This window comes from Panthera pardus, unplaced genomic scaffold, assembly GCF_024362965.1.
Source record: "Panthera pardus isolate Hobbes unplaced genomic scaffold, ASM2436296v1 HiC_scaffold_8, whole genome shotgun sequence".
Lineage (NCBI taxonomy): Eukaryota > Metazoa > Chordata > Mammalia > Carnivora > Felidae > Panthera > Panthera pardus.
In genome coordinates this window covers 16,512,473-16,518,487 of record NW_026527013.1, presented here as the reverse complement: position 1 = coordinate 16,518,487, position 6,015 = coordinate 16,512,473, and positions in this window count along the sequence as shown.

Genomic DNA, 6,015 nt, shown 5'->3' with positions numbered 1-6,015 from the left:
GAAGGCACCCAGTTTGGGCAAATCTAGTTCTGTGGAGTTGGCCTGGCCTTGCGGCCAAATCCCCTGTTGGGGTTCCACACTGCTGCTCACCAGCACTGCTAGTGTTCACACTGCTGGGCTCTAGTGTGAGATGTCTGCTCGCCTTCATCCAGGCATCCTCTCCGCGGGGCTCTGAGCCCCGTGGACCTGCTGCAAGGCCGCCCACCCTATAGGATCTGGGGATTCAGATCTGCTCCCTGAGTATCCGCCTGGTGCTGGGCACTATTTCAGGGGCTGATTGTATGGCTGTGAATCCGATGATACCCTGTCCTCTAGGAGTTGACCTTCCTCTGGTGGTGGGAGCCAAACTCCCTCCCTTAGACCCGCCTGAAATTCCTCGCTTCCCCCAGAGCCCTCTGGCTAGACATTAGTGGGGCATCGTAAGTGGTGAGATCTGGGGCCTCAAGGGCCCCGCTATTCCACTCAGCCTGGAGACTGTGGGGACAAGTCTCCGGGCAGCCTTTATTTCCCCATCTTCACATGGCCACTGGGGGGCAGCAGAAGACATCAACCCGGGGCCCCTGAGAGGGAGTGTGGGTCAGCTCAGCCTGTTTTCCTGCTGCTCTGTGGGTCTTGTGTAATGCACATCTCGCCACCAGGGAAAGCAATCCTTCCTTTCCCACACGGCATATGTCATTTAAGTGACTGATGTCCAAGACGGTCCCAAGAGTGGTGCTCTGTCGACCTGAAGCCCAGAACTGTGGGGGCCCGCTAGGAGAACAGCACCCCAGGCCCCCAGTCCACACCAGCCTTACTCAGGTTCCAGGCACCAGGCACCACAGCTCTAGGGGCAGCACCAGCCCTGTCAGGTCTCAGGCAGCCTCATTCCTCCTGGGGAAGGGTCTGCACCTGTGTGAGGCCCGTATGTACAGAATACCCAGGGATGTGGACCCTGTATAGTCTGGCTGGGAAAGGGACTCGCCTGGAAGGAAGGTCAGGGTCCCTTAGCCCCTGGGCCAGACCTCACATGGCATCCTCTGCCATCTTCTGAGCCGGTCCTGAGCATCTCTTGTTTGAAGCCAAGCTCCCAAGATGCCTGTCTTTGTCCCAGGGGCCATCCGGGCAGCACAGCCCTCACCTGATGGGCCTGGGTGGGCAGAAGTGAGCAACCCACAGAACGGGGTGCATGTGCGTGCTAGGTCCTAAGGCTGCTTCCCTCCCCGGCTCAGGCCTGGCCTCAGGGCCTCTGGCAGCTGTGGGCTGGGCAGGGGTGTCCAGGCAGAGTTTCCCGGCCAGCCTGCCCCTTCTCTATGTATTTACTGGTTTTCTTTAAATGTTCCCATTACTCAGGCCTCTGGTCGGCACTGAGACAGAAATAAATCCCACAAGGCAGCCCAGCCAGAAGCTGGGAATCCAATTCCCCATCAAAGGCCGGAAGAGGCCCCTATGCAGAGCATGCCAGACCACAGTGGCCCACACACTCCACATGGCCACGAACACAGCCACGCACACCCCCCCACGCACACACACGTGCGTGCATTCACACACATATACCCCCACATTCACACACAGACACCCGCATGTCCCCCGTGCACTCAGATTGGCCTCATGCCTTCACACTTACCCTATTCACACAGACTGACCTCACACACACATATGCATTCACATGTACAGCCCCACATTGCAGACTCAGTCCAGGTACGTGCTCCCTGACAGCTGGGCTCACACTCAGTTGTGACCGCACACTCTGGGGTCACAAACTGAGTCATCCTCAAGGTGCCAGTAGGCAGGTAAGTGGGGAGGGTGCGGAGGGCAGGAGGATGGGCACCCGTGTGTGGCGCTGGAGGAGAGCAGCCTCATGGGAGCACAGGCCCAAGGCTGCCAGGGCTTCTGAATTTTTAAGAGAAACTGAAAAGCTGAATTTTTATGTGAAATATCCTGATTTTTAAATGTTGGCTCAAGACGTTGAAAATATTGTAGGGGCCAAACCAAACACGTCTCTGGGCCAAATTCCACCCACAGGCGGCGTTCTCAGACCACAGGTCCACACAGACACACACACACAAACAGACACACATGTATACACAGACATACACACAAATACAAATAAACACACAATACAGCCACGCAAATGGACACACACACACACACACACAGATAGGTATCGTTTATATACAGATAGAACCACAAATTGACAATACAATTAAGACACAGCAGACACATATGGCTAGGCACATATATGAACAGGCACACACGTTTATAAATATACATACATAAATACTAATAAATAGACACATACTAATATGCACACACAAATACAAATAAACATAGACCCACACAAATATGTACACACATAACAGCCCCACAGCACATCCCTCTATCGCTGATGGTGAGCTCGTTGGGGGCACCCAGCTGGCCAGTGTGGCCTCTGGGCGGGGCCAGAGCGTGGTTCCCATCAAGGCTGTCCCCGGACTGATACATGCTGGGGTTGGACGGTTCCCAGGAGGGACCAGCTGCCTTGGGCTGCCAGGAGAGCACAGCACAGCGTGGGGAGCGGGAGGAGCAGGGGAAGGGCCTCAAATGCCAGCACCTGAAGCGTTTGCAGCCACAGGTGCTGGGTGGCCCCAGGCCGGCCCTCCCATGCCCGGAAGCCCATCCTCCCAGCCTCGCCTCGTCCCCTCCTCCTCCCCATTGGGAAGCAAAGCCAGCAGGAGCCCATGGGGGCTGCTCATCTGCACAGCTCCCCACCCCAGCAGTTCCCTGGGAAGCTCACCTCTCTACCCCCACAAAGACTGCTGGGGGCCGGGGGGCCTGAACAGGAGGCACATAATTAATGCAGCTGCCTCCCTTCCCCCCACAGATGGAGAGCTGAGGCCAGAAGGGAAGGTTGGAATCTCGTCTTCTGCCTCTTTTGCCTCTTTTGCCTCTGAGACCCTGGCCCCCTTCCCCTCACCACTCCCCCGGCCCTCAGACAGGAGGAGCTGCCCAGAATCCACACCCACCATCTCTTGGCCCCCACTGCCTGCAGGACTGTGATATACCGAAGGAGGGAACCAGTCACCGGGGATATCCTGGCCTTGTGTCCTGGGGGCCCACTGAGGAGTGGGACTACTGAATCCACACAGGCCTGGAGACCTGGACAGGGGCCTGACCACAGAAGAGAAGCTGAGGCTCAGAGAGGGAAGGCAGCTTGCCCGGGATCACACAGCACACACCGGGAGCCAGCCAGGGTCCAGGCCCCTGCCTGGCTCTGGAGTCCCCTCCTCTGCCCGAGAGGAGGCTCTTCCGCCCCAGCCAAGGCTTGTTTCAGTTGGCCACGGTAGCCTCAGGCGGGGATCATTCTCCTGGAATTGGCTGAGGAGGCATGAGGTACAGGCAGCTGGACCCAGCCCAGCCTGTGTGCCGGAGCTGAGCAGCAAGCCCCACTGCTCCTGCCCCCCCCCCCCCCCCCACCGGCAGACCCCCACAGCCAGACCTCTTCCATGAACCAAGGCAGAGGAGGACCTTGTCAGACCCCCGGGCAGGGTCACGGCCCCTCACACGCCATCAGAGCAGGGCTGTGTCCCCTTAAGACCCTCTAGGGCAGGGTCGTGTCCCTTCTGAACTTCCAGAGAACTCAGTCCCCTTTCCCCTGTGTCTGTTCTGCCCCCTCCCACCTTCCCAGGGTGAGAGCAGAAGGATGTGGGCTCTCCCAGCCTGCCCGCTCCAGGTGGGCATGGGGGTCCCACTCCATCCTGGTTCTCAACAGGCTTGCAGGCTGAGGGTGAGCAGGGCCGTCTCTTTGGTGCCCCTGGACCCCTAGGCCCCACTCTGAGCCGGGAGCTATGGTCTCACCCAGCCTAGAGGCCTGGCCTTGTGTTCCAGGGGGCCCTAAGAGGGTACCTTCCAATGGTCTTCCGAGGTCCCTGTCCCAGTCTGGGCCGAAGGAACACAGGCCAGAGAGGGCAGGGCCTCTCCACACGCCCAGGACAGGTGGGAGCTGCAGGCAGCCTCGCTGGCCCAGCTCAGAGTCGATGGCAGCCCATGAGGTGCCAGCCGCTGTGGCCAAGGAGGCTGCGGAGCCGGGGTCTCAGTGCCCTCCTCCCTGCCTGCCTGCTCCCGGCTCGCCTGCTGTTTACGTGTTCCCTGCGGCTTGGCTGCGCTGGGAGGCCTTGAAGGGAGAAGTGACCACCTGGCTCCAGCCCCTGCTCAAGGAAAACAGGGTCCTGACTGCCTGCCAGGCCCACTGAGGGCTCCCACTTCCTCTGCCAACACCTGGATGGCCCGGGCGCTGCTCAAGGGCCTCTCTGAGTGGGAAGCCCGGCCCTGGCCCAGGGGCTCTGGGTCTGAGAGAGGAGGGTCCTGGCCTAGGGGCTTGGACGGGTATAAGGTCTAGTCCGGTCCTGGACATCCCAGAAATGGTTCCCAGTCTAAAGGGGAAGGCCTGGCTCTGTCCTGGGGTAGGGGTGTGGGGGTATATAGTCTGAGGAGCACAGCCCTGTCCTGTGGGTACCTCACCTGAAGTGAGCACAGCCTTGTCCTGGGGTGGAGGTCCCTGGTCTGTAGGAAGAGACTAAACCCTGTCCTAGAGGGAATCCAATCTGAAAGAGGAGGCTCAGCTCTGTTCTGGGGCATGCCTAGTCTGAGGGGGAAGACACAGCCCTGGCCTAGGGATACCCAGTCTGAATGTTTCAGGGTGAGGGGGCCTCATGGACTCTATTTCAGAAGCCTCCCCAGGAGGAGTCTGGGCTAGACGGTGGGGCCCCAGGGCCCAGCCCACTAGAGGCCTCAGTGCCTGCCTGCGGGGTGGGTGGGACGAGTTTCCCAGAAAGCCCAGTGGTCCAGAGGTCCCATAGCTCTGAGCCCTGAAGAGGGGCATCACACGGACACCCCTGGGAAGGGGATGGGGGTTCTCTTCTGCTTGGACCTCCTCCCAGCCAGCACCTCATCCAGGGTGCTTCTGGCCTGCCACCTGCCTCCCACAAGGCTGCCTGTCCCCTGACCCCTAACTTCCTCCGGCCTCTCCACTGATGCACTCTTCTAAATGTGGCTCAGACCTTGTTGCTCTCCCTGTATGATTTCCAGTGGCGCCCGGTGTTCACGGGAGTCCTCGATGCTTAAACTGGCTCAGGTCCTGGCCCGTGCGTCTCCCGCCATTCCAAGCACATGACACCACATGGTGCTCCAGGCGTGTGCCAGGCCTTGGGCAGTTGTTTGCCCTGCCCACCATCTAGAAGGACAGGCAGGGCCGGGCTTGAGGCTGCCCAGAGCACACCTGTGCCACCCGCTGCCCCAGTGAGTTTGCGGTCCCTCCCCCGTGACCCCTCACCCAGCCCCCCGTGGTGGCGGTGCCGTTAGAGTTGGGAGCGCCTTCCAGACGCTGAGTCCATGGAGCAGAACAAACGGGTGGCGCTGGGCTGAAGGAAGGGCCAGGCAGGGGTGCTGGCCTGTGTAAGCCCAGAGTCGGGCAGGGCTGCCTTCGGAATGGAGAAAGAAGCTTGTGCTGGTCAGAGCACGGGATGGACACTCAGCTGGGTCAGTTCTCAAGGAGGTCATTCTGGGGCCCAGGACTGGGCAGTGCAGGGGCCAAGGGGGCAAGGAATGTAGTGGATGGGTGACGGAGGGGGATGCTCAGCGACGGCCTCGGATGCACAGGGAGTGGACATGCCGGGTCCTGCAGGTCCTCAGCCCAGCCAGACCTGTGGGCTGTCCCCAGGCTCCCCCACAGCTCCCAGGCCAGAGCAGAGGCCGCAGCTCACACTTCAGTTGATGGCCTCGGCATGTTCCCCGCACCCTCACCCTCAGTCTGATTGCCAGGGGTGTGTCACATCTGGGGTGGGGGCTGGGACCACGTATGGAGGGCTCCCTGCGTACCCCAGCCTCCAAGGGGCCCAGTATGGCCACCAGAGGGGCAGGAAGGGGTCCGGAGCAGGGCCAGGGACCTAGGGATATGCGGTTGGCCCTTGGTGGACAGTGACTGGGGCAGCAGGTGGAGAGCTGGCCCGGAGGAGCCTGGGTCCCCCCGGGGGCCTCGGTCCAACCAGAAGCATCCAAGGG